The sequence below is a fragment of the Balaenoptera acutorostrata genome, chromosome 12, assembly GCF_949987535.1.
Source record: "Balaenoptera acutorostrata chromosome 12, mBalAcu1.1, whole genome shotgun sequence".
In the NCBI taxonomy this organism is placed as follows: domain Eukaryota; kingdom Metazoa; phylum Chordata; class Mammalia; order Artiodactyla; family Balaenopteridae; genus Balaenoptera; species Balaenoptera acutorostrata.
Genome location: NC_080075.1, coordinates 66,502,889 through 66,513,867, shown reverse-complemented (window position 1 = coordinate 66,513,867; position 10,979 = coordinate 66,502,889). Strand labels below are relative to the sequence as shown.

Here is a 10,979-nt window from a genome sequence, read left to right as displayed (position 1 = left end):
GAGTTATTTTCTCCCAATTTAAAAGTTCTGAAAAACATTTCTCTAAAGTTAGGTGAAGATGGATTTTTCTTTAGCCATGATAACAAGAAGCTACCAGAACTGGTTTAAACCTGTTTAATGGATCAGTGATAATTTACCTTAGTGAATATATTAATTGATCAATGAGAACACCTTGCTCTGAATGTTACCAATCATGTTTCACTTAACTCAATAAGCACAATTTTAAATGTTAACAAATCTCACCTGAGTGATGATACGTCAACAGATGATATCAGTCTGTACATGCCTCCAAAAGTCCAATCCCTAAACTTCACATTGTTCAAAAATCCTATATATGCTTAGCACTCTATTATGCTGAAAGGGACTAAAAGCATTGCTCTGCCTTATTAGTTTGCTAGGGCTGCCATACAAAGTACCACATACTGGGTGAGTTAGAAATTTATTCACTCAGAATTCTAAAGTCCGATAGTCTAAAATCAAGGTATTGGCAGGGTTGGTTTCATTCTGAGACATCTCTCTTTGGCTTCTACATAGGTGTCTTCTCTGTGTGTCCTCATATGGTCCTCCCTTGATCTGTGTTGTCTGTGCCTTAGTCTCTTCTTCTTATGAGAGCACCATGCATATTGGATTAGGACCCACTCTAACAATCTTATTTTAATGAAATTACTTCTTTTAAGGCCCTATCTCCAAATACAGTCACATTCCAAGGTATTGGGGATTAGGGCTTCAACATATGAATTTTGTGGGGACACAGTTCAACCTATAACTGTAAGAAATAAATTCATCTTTGTTTTCCTCCTGCACCAAGCTAGAGCTGTAGATCTTATTTCTACAAAACAAACAAACAAAAAAAAAGGGCGGCAGTGGGTGGTGAAACTGCTCGGAAGGACAACGACGGCATGTGCGAGGGTCCGTCCCGCATCTCGGGGCCCATCCCCCCAGACCCTACGCTCTGTCCTGACTACTACCGGCGGCTGGCCTCAGCCCAAGGGCGCCTTGAGGGAAACGCACTGAAGTTGGGCCTGCTGACTCCGGACCCCGACCTAGACGCCACCCCTCCCCGCGGCCCCCGCATCGGTCCTGGAGCCCGAGAAATCCTGGAGCGTGGCCGGCGCGGCGTGGGTGGCGTGCTGCTGCAGCTCGGGGCTATCTCCCTAGGCCCAGGGGCCTCTCCCAAGAGGAAGGACCCCAAAGACGATGAGAAGGAGAACCTGAGGCGGATCAGGGAGATCCAGAGGCGCTTCCGTGAGCAGGAGCACAGCCGGGAGCAGGACCAGTCCAGGCCCCTGAAGGCTCTGTGGCGCTCACCCAAGTATGACAAAGTGGAGTCCCATGTCAAGGCCCAGCTGCAGGAGCCCGGCCCTGCCTCTGGGACAGAGCCTGCCCACTTCCTGCGGGCACATTCCTGTTGCGGCCCTGGGTTCCCACCACCCCGTGTCCCCAGTCCCCAGCTAACCAACCCCACCAGGTCCCAATGCTAAGGGCCCAGGCCCAAGTGTGGACTTCATTACCCACAATGCTCGCACTGCCAAGAGGGCTCCCCGGCAGCATTCTCGCTCGCTGCAAGTCCTGGCACAGGTGCTGGAGCAGCAACGGCAGGCCCAGGAGCACGACAACGCCACACAGAAGGGTCACGTGCCCCATTACTTGTTGGAGCACAGGGATCTGTGGCGGCAGGAGGCTGAGGCCCGTCAGCACAGCCAGCCGGATCCGGCCGTGACCCCTGGCCACACTTGGATGCCTGAGAACCAGCGGCACCAGGTTGGTGTTGTGTCTCTCCCAAAAGTTATGTTGAAGTTCTAATGTCTGGTCCCTGTCAATGTGGCCTTATTTAAAAATAGGGTCCTTGCAGATGTAAACAAGTTAAGATGAGGTCATACTTGATTAAGATGTGTCCTAATTCACCATAACTAGTGTCCTTATAGGAAGAAAAAGACATAGAAACACACACAGGAGAGATGGTGGAGGCAGAGTTTGGAGTTATGCATCTGTAAGATAGGAATTCCAAAGATTCCTGGTGGCCACCTCAGGAAGCTAGGAAAAATCAAGCGAGGATTTTACCCAGAGTCTCAGACGGAACATTAATTTGCTGACATCTTGATTTCAGCCTTTTAACCTCTAGAGCTGTGAAAGAATGAATTTCTATTGTTGTAAGCCATTCTAGATATTGGTAATTTTTTTTAAAACATCTTTATTGGAGTATAACTGCTTTACAATGGTGTGTTAGTTTCTGCTTTATAAGAAAGTGAATCAGCTCTACATATACATATATCCCCATATCTCCTCCCTCTTGTGTCTCCCTCCCACCCTCCCTATCCCACCCCTCTAGGTGGTCACAAAGCACCAAGCTGATCTCCCTGTGCTATGTGGCTTCTTCCCACTAGCTATCTATTTTACATTTGGTAGTGTATATATGTCCATGCCACTCTCACTTCGTCCCAGCTTACCCAGCTTACCCTTCCCCCTCCCCATGTCCTCAAGTCCATTCTCTACATCTGCATCTTTGCTCCTGTCCTACCCTTAGGTTTTTCAGAACCTTTTTTTTTTTTCTTCAGATTCCATATATATGTGTTAGCATACGGTATTTGTTTTTCTCTTTCTGACTTACTTCACTCAGTATGACAGACTCTAGGTCCATCCACCTCACTACAAATAACTCAATTTCCCTTCTTTTTATAACTGAGTAATATTCCATTGTATATATGTGCCACATCTTCTTTATCCATTGGATGGACACTTAGGTTGCTTCCATATCCTGGCTATTGTAAATAGAGCTGCAATGAACATTGTGGTACATGTCTCTTTTTGAGTTATGGTTTTCTCAGGGTATATGCCCAGTAGTGGGATTGCTGGGTCGTATGGTAGTTCTATTTTTAGTTTTTTAAGGAAACTCCATACTGTTCTCCATAGTAGCTGTATCAATTTACATTCCCACCAACAGTGCAAGAGGGTTCCCTTTTCTCCACACCCTCTCCAGCATTTATTGTTTATAGATTTTTTGATGATGGCCATTCTGACTAGAGTGAGGTGATATCTCATTGTAGTTTTGATTTGCATTTCTCTAATGATTAGTCATGTTGAGCATCCTTTCATGTGTTTGTTGGCCATCTGTATGTCTTCTTTGGAGAAATGTCTATTTAGGTGTTCTGCCCATTTTTGGATTGGGTTGTTTGCTTTTTTTGGTATTGAGCTGCATGGGCTGTTTGTAAATTTTGGAGATTAATCCTTTGTCAGTTGCTTCGTTTGCAAATATTTTCTCCCATTCTGAGGGTTGTCTTTTCGTCTTGTTTATGGTTTCCTTTGCTGTGCAAAAGCTTTTAAGTTTCATTAGGTCCCATTTGTTTATTTTATTTTTTTTAATTTCCATTTCTCTAGGAGGTGGGTCAAAAATGATCTTGCTGTGATGTATGTCATAGAGTTTTCTGCCTGTGATTTCCTCTAAGAGTTTTATAGTGTCTGGCCTTACATTTAGGTCTTTAATCCATTTTGAGTTTATTTCTGCATATGGTGTTATGGAGTGTTCTCATTTCATTCTTTTACATGTAGCTGTACAGTGTTCCCAGCGCCACTTATTGAAGAGGCTGTGTTTTCTCCATTGTATATTCTTTCCTCCTTTATCAAATATAAGGTGACCATATGTGTGTGGGTTTATCTCTTGGCTTTCTATCCTGTTTCCTCGATCTATATTTCTGTTTTTGTGCCAGTACTATACTGTCTTGATTACTGTGGCTTTGTAGTATAGTCTGAAGTCAGGGAGCCTGATTGCTCCAGCTCCGTTTTTCTTTCTCAAGATTGCTTTGGCTATTCGGGGTCTTTTGTGTTTCCATACAAATTTGTGAATTTTTTGGTTCTAGTTCTGTGAAAAATGCCAGAGGTAGTTTGACAGGGATTGTACTGAATCTGTAGATTGCTTTGGGTAGTATAGTCATTTTCACAATGTTGATTCTTCTAATCCAAGAACATGGTATATCTCTCCACCTGTTTTTATCATCTTTAATTTCTTTCATCAGTGTCTTATAGTTTTCTGCATACAGGTCTTTTGTCTCCTTAGGTAAGTTTATTCCTAGGTATTTTATTCTTTCTGTTGCAATGGTAAATGGGAGTGTTTCCTTAATTTCTCTTTCAGATTTTTCATCGTTAGTGTATAGGAATGCAAGATATTTCTATGCATAAATTTTGTATCCTGCTACTTTACCAAATTCATTGATTAGCTCTAGTAGTTTTCTGGTAGCATCTTTAGGATTCTCTATGTATAGTATCATGTCATCTGCAAACAGTGACAGTTTTACTTCTTCTTTTCTGATTTGGATTCCTTTTACTTCTTTTTCTTCTCTGTTTGCTGTGTCTAAAACTTCCAAAACTCTTTTGAATAATAGTGGTGAGAGTGGGCAAGTGGGCCTTGTCTTGTTCCTGATCTTAGTGGAAATAGTTTCATGTTTTCACCAATGAAAGCGATGTTGGCTATGGGTTTGTCATATATGGCCTTTATTATGTTGAGTTAAGTTCACTCTATGCCTACTTTCTGGAGGGTTTTTATTATAAATGGGTGTTTAATTTTGTCAGAAGCTTTTTTGCATCTATTGAGATGATCATATGGTTTTTATCCTTCAATTTGTTAATATGGTTTATCACATTGATTGATTTGCATATATTGAAGAGTCCTTGTATTCCTGAGATAAACCCCACTTTATCATGGTTTATGATTCTTTTAATGTGCTGTTTGTATTCTGTTTGCTAGTACTTTGTTGAGGATTTTTCCATATATATTCATCAGTGATATTGGCCTGTAGTTTTCTTATTTTGTGACCTCTTTGTCTGGTTTTGGAATCATGGTGATGGTGGCCTCATAGAATGAGTTTGGAGGTGTTCCTCCCTCTGCTATATTTTGGAAGAGTTTGAAAGGATAGGTGTTAGCTCTTCTCTAAATGTTTGATAGAATTCACCTGTGAAGCTATCTGGTCCTGGACTTTTGTTTGTTGGAGGATTTTTAATCACAGTCTCAATTTCAGTGCTTGTGATTGGTCTGTTTATATTTTCTATTTCTTCCTGGTTCAGCCTTGGAAGGTTGTGCTTTTCTAAGAATTTGTCCATTTCTTCCAGGTTGTCCATTTTATTGGCATATAGTTGCTTATAGTAATCTCTCATGATCCTTTGGATTTCTGCAGTGTCAGTTGTTACTTCTCCTTTTTGAGTTCTAATTCTATTGATTTGAGTCTTCTCCCTTTTTTCTTGTTGAGTCTGGCTAATGGTTTATCAATTTTGTTTATCTTCTGAAAGAACCAGCTTTTAGTTTTATTGATCTTTGCTATTGTGTCCTTCGTTTCTTTTTCAGTTATTTCTGAGCTGATCTTTATGATTTCTTTCCGTCTGCTAACTTTGGGGGTTTTTTTGTTCTTCTTTCTCTAATTGCTTTAGGTGTAAGTTTAGGTTGTTTATTTGAGATGTTTCTTGTTTCTTGAGGTAGGATTTTATTGCTATAAACTTCACTCTTAGAACTGCTTTTGCTGCATCCCATAGGTTTTGGGTCATTGTGTGTTCATTGTCATTTGTTTCTAGGTAGTTTTTGATTTCCTCTTTGCTATCTTCAGTGATCTCTTGGTTAGTTGGTAGTGTATTGTTTAACCTCCATGATTTTGTATTTTTTACAGATTTTTTTCCTGTACTTGATATCTAGTCTCATAGCATTTTGTTCGGAAACAATACTCGATACAATTTCAATTTTCTTAAATTTACCAAGGCTTGATTTGTGACCCAGGATATGATCTATCCTGGAGAATGTTCCATGAGCACTTGAGAAAAATGTGTATTCTGTTGTTTTTGGGTGGAATGTCCTATAAATATCAATTAAGTCCATCTTGTTTAATGTATCATTTAAAGCTTGTGTTTCCTTATTTATTTTCATTTTGGATGATCTGTCCATTGGTGAAAGTGGGGTGTTAAAGTCCCCTACGATGATTGTGTTACTGTCAATTTCCCCTTTTATGGCTGTTAGTATTTGCCTTATGTATTGAGGTGCTCCTATGTTGGGTGCATAAATATTTACAATTGTTATACCTTCCTCTTGGATCGATCCCTTGATCATTATATAGTGTCCTTCTTTGTCTCTTGTAATAGTCTTTATTTTAAAGTCTATTTTGTCTCATATGAGAATTGCTACTCCAGCTCTCTTTTGATTTCCATTTGCATGGAATATCTTTTTCCATCCCCTCACTTTCAGTCTGTATGTGTCCCTTGGTCTGAAGTGTGTCTCTTGTAGACACCATATATATGGGTCTTGTTTTTGTATCCATTCAGACAGTCTATATCTTTTTTGGAGCATTTTATCCATTTACATTTAAGGTAGTTATCGATATGTATGTTCCTAATACCATTTTCTTAATTGTTTTGTGTTTGTTATTGTAGGTCTTTTCCTTCTCTTGTGTTTCCTGCCTAGAAAAATTCCTTTAACATTTGTTGTAAGGCTGGTTCAGTGGTGCTGAATTCTCTTAGCTTTTGCTTATCTGTAAAGGTTTTAATTTCTCCATCGAATCTGAATGAGATCCTTGCTGGGTAGAGTAATCTTGGTTGTAGGTTTTTCCCTTTCATCTCTTTAAATATGTCCTGCCACTGCCTTCTTGCTTGCAGAATTTCTGCTGAAAGATCATCTGTTAACCTTATGGGAATTCCTTTGTATGTTATTTGTTGTTTTTCCGTCGCTGCTTTTAATATTTTTTCTTTGTATTTAATTTTTAATAGTTTGATTAATATGTGTCTTTGCCTGTTTTTCTGTGGATTTATCCTGTATGGGACTCTCTGTGCTTCCTGGAGTTGATACTATTTCCTTTCCCATATTAGGGAAGTTTTCAACTATAATCTCTTCAAGTATTTTCTCAGTCCCTTTCTTTTTCTCTTCTTCTTCTGGGACTGCTATAATTCTAATGTTGTTGCATTTAATTTTGTCCCAGACGTCTCTGAGACTGTCCTCAATTCTTTTCATTCTTTTTTCTTTATTCTGCTCTGCAGTAGTTATTTTCACTATTTTATCTTCCAGGTCATCCATTCTTCTGCCTCAGTTATTCTGCTATTGATTCCTTCTAGAAAAATTTTAATTTCGTTTATTGTGTTGTTCATCATTGTTTGTTTACCCTTTAGTTCTTTTAGGTCCTTGTTAAATGTTTCTTGTATTTTCTCCGTTCTATTTCCAAGATTTTGGATCATCTTTACTATCATTACTCTGAATTCTTTTTCAGGTAGTCTGCCTATTTCGTCTTTATTTGTTTGGTCTAGTGGATTGACCTTGCTCCTTCATCTGCTGTGTGTTTCTCTGTCTTCTCATTTTGCTTAACTTTCTGTGTTTGGGATCTCCTTTTCTCAGGGTGCAGATTTGTAGTTCCTGTTGTTTTTGGTATCTGCTTCCAGTGGGTAAGGTTGGTTCACTGGGTTGTGCAGGCTTCCTGGTGGAGGGGACTTGTGCCTGTGTTCTGGTGGATGAGGCTGGATCTTGTCTGTCTGGTGGGCAGGACCACTCCAGTGGTGTGTTTTGGGGTTTCTGTGACCTTATTTTGATTTTAGGCAGCTCTCTGCTAATGGGTGAGGTTGTGTTTCTGCCTTGCTAGTTGTTTGGCATAGGGTGTCCAGCACTGTAGCTTGCTGGTCGTTGAGTGCAACTGGTTGTTAGCGTTGAGATGGAGATCTCTGGGAGAGCTTTCACCGTTTGATATTATGTGGAGCTGGGAGTGGACCAATGTCCTGAACTTGCTCTCCTACCTCAGAGGCACAGGCCTGACACCTGGCCAGTGCACCGTGTCAGCCACATGGCTCAGAGGAAAAGGGAGAAAAAAAGAAAGAAAGAAAGAAAGAAAAATAAATAAATAAAATAAAATAATTAAAATAAAAAATAAAAAAATTCTTAAAAATTAAAAAGTAATAAAAAAAGAAGAAAGAAAGAAAGAAGAGAGCAACCAAACCAAAAAACAAATGCACCAATGATAACCAGTACTAAAAATGATACTAAAAAATAAAACCGACTGACAGAACTCTAGGAGAAATGGTAAAAGCAAAGCTATACAGACAAAATCACACAAAGAAGCATACACATACACACTCACAAAAAGACAAAAAGAAAAACTTATATATATCTTTTGGGAAGTCTGAGGTCTTCTGTCAGCATTCGGTAGGTGTTCTGTAAGTGTCCTTCCACATTTAGATATATTTCTGATGTATTTGTGGGGAGGAAGGTGATCGCCACATCTTACTCCTCTGCCATCTTTCAGGTCTCCTGATATTGGTAATATTTTATAGCAGCCCTAGTAATATACCTGGGTTTTAATATATGACAAACGTGGATAGAAAAAAGGGAAACAAAATTTTCTTTTTTAAATAAATGTAAATCCATTGTCTTTTTATTTCAGGTATTGAGCGGTAGTCTCATCATCTCTTTAAGTTTCAGTGCAATCCCAGCAGATTTTTAGTAGAAACTGACAAGCTGATTTTAAATTTTATATGGAAATACCAAGAGTCTAGAATAACCAAACAATTATGGAAAAGGAAAATAAAGTTGAAGGACCACTTACTAAAAAGCTAGTGGTATTGGAATAAAAATTTTAAAATAAATCAATGGAACAGAACAGAGGGTGCTAAAATAGACACACATTTATATGGCTAATTGATTTGGGGCAAAGATGCCAAGGTACTAAATGTGGAAAAGGTAGACTATTCCACAAATAAATATCCATATTGGGAAAAAATGAAACTGAACTCCTACCTGACACCATAGAAAAAATTAATTTGAAATTGATCATAGACTCTTATATAAAAGCTGAAATGATAAACTTCCAGGAGAAAACATAAGAGAAAATCTTCACAAATTTGAAGTAATCAAACATTTCTTAGAAAACAGAAAAAAGCAAAACATTTTAACGGTATATACTAATGGGCAATAAGCACAAGAAGAGACACTAAACATCACTAGTCATAAGGGTCATGCAAATTGATACCATAGTAAGATGCTAGTTCATACATAATAGAATGGCTAGAACTTTAAAAAAATTAAAACTGAAAATACCAAGAGTTGGTAAAAATATGTAGCCACTGGAACTTTAATATGTTGCTTCTGGAACTGTAAAATGATACGACCATCTTGGCAAGTATCTTTGCAGTTTTTGTATGTTATATACACTATCCTACAATCTAGCAATTTCATTCCTAATTATTTACCCAAGTCAAATGAAAACATATACCCCAAAAAGGTACATGATTTTTATAGCATCTTTATTCATCATAATCACAAACTGAATTGGAGAAGGAATATCTCTCAATAGGTAAATGAATAAACAAGTTGTGCTCTTTTCATTCACTGAAATGATACAATTCAGCAAACAAAATGAATGGACTCCTAATATTCATGGATAAATATTATAGATGTTACATTGAAAGAAGTCAGATAGAAAACTATTCATACTCTATGATTCCATTTGTGTGAAGATATGAAGGAGTCACACTTAATGTATGGCTATAGAAATTAGATCAGTGGTTGCTTGGGACAAGAGGTGAGTTTGAGTATTGACTTCAAGGAGGTACAGATGTTCGATGTTCTGTCTTGATTGGGAAAGTGGTTATTCAGCATATTTATTTGTTAAAACTTACTTATTAAACAGTATACTTAAAATTCTTTCCGTATTATTGGATGTACATTATAGCTCAAAAAAGTTTTTAAAAATCTGGAAAGAGGTCACTTGTATTTTCCCTAAATTAATAGGTGATGAAATTAATTTGGTCAGTCTCAATCAGAATTTTTTAAATGAAATAGATTAGAGAAGATGAAACCAGATTAGAAAACACCAGACTGCACCACCCATAGTAAATCTAATTATTATTTTATGTAACACTTGTTTTAGTATTGTGTGTGTATACATACTCTGTGTAGATCACAGTAAAGAAATATTTGAAATACGCTGCCTTTAGGGCACTATAATAAATCCAATCCTATTCAATTTTTATCATTGATCTGGATATAACTACACAATCTTTATCATATTTTCTGTAGGCACCAAGCTGTCAGGAAGAGAATGCTTATGGGTGGTCAATAATTTAAATTTTAAAGTATTAATTCCCAGTTTGGGTGAAAGTATAAGGAATTTCACATATATTGTACACTCTGCTGATGGAAATGTGAATTGATATAACCATTTGGAGAACAATTTGGAAATAAGTATTAAAATCAGACTAGGAAGTTTCAATTGATATACATTTAAGCTCACTGCTTCTATCCTCAGCTATGTCCAGTCTACTGGGGAGCGCATCAAAGGAATTCTTCATTTCTGTTAGTGTTTTTGATTTTTTTTTTTTTTTTTTTTTTTTGCTTCTTTGAGTTTCAGTCTCTCTACTTACATTGCCCATCTGTTCTTACATGTTCTCCACTTTTTCCATTACAGCCCATAGCATATTAATCATGGTTACTTTAAATTCCTAGTCCGATAATTCCAAAATTTCTGCCATATATGAATCTGGTTTTGATGCTTCTTGTCTCTTAAGATAGTTTTTCTTGACTTTTAGCATGGCTTCTAATTTTTTTGTTGAAAGCCAAGCATGATATATTGAGGTAACAGGCTTTAAGTGAGAGGGTTTATGTTAATCTGGCTAAGAGTGTGGCTATCATTTTTTTTTTAAATTGATGTATAGTTGACGTACAATACTGTTTCAAGTGTACAACATAGTGGTTCAAGATTTACACATTACCAAGTGATCTCCATAATAAGTCTAGTAACAATCTGTCACCATACAAAGGTATTACAATATTGTTGACTCTATTCCCTATGCTGTACGTTACATTCCTGTGACATTTATTGTATGACTGGAAGTTTGTACTTCTTAATCCCCTTAATTGATTTCATCTATTCCCCTGTTCACCTCCTCATAGCTAACCACTGGTTTGTTCTATGTAGCTACGAGTCTGTTTCTGTTTTGTTTTGTTTATTCATCAATTTTGTTTGGTAGATTTC

At 37.7% G+C, this 10,979-nt stretch overlaps 1 pseudogene; it reads left to right on the top strand.

Annotated features, from left to right (window-relative positions):
• The first annotated feature begins 899 nt into the window (after positions 1–899).
• Positions 900–1,803, top strand: LOC102999333 (enkurin domain-containing protein 1-like; annotated as a pseudogene).
• Positions 1,804–10,979: the final 9,176 nt, after the last annotated feature.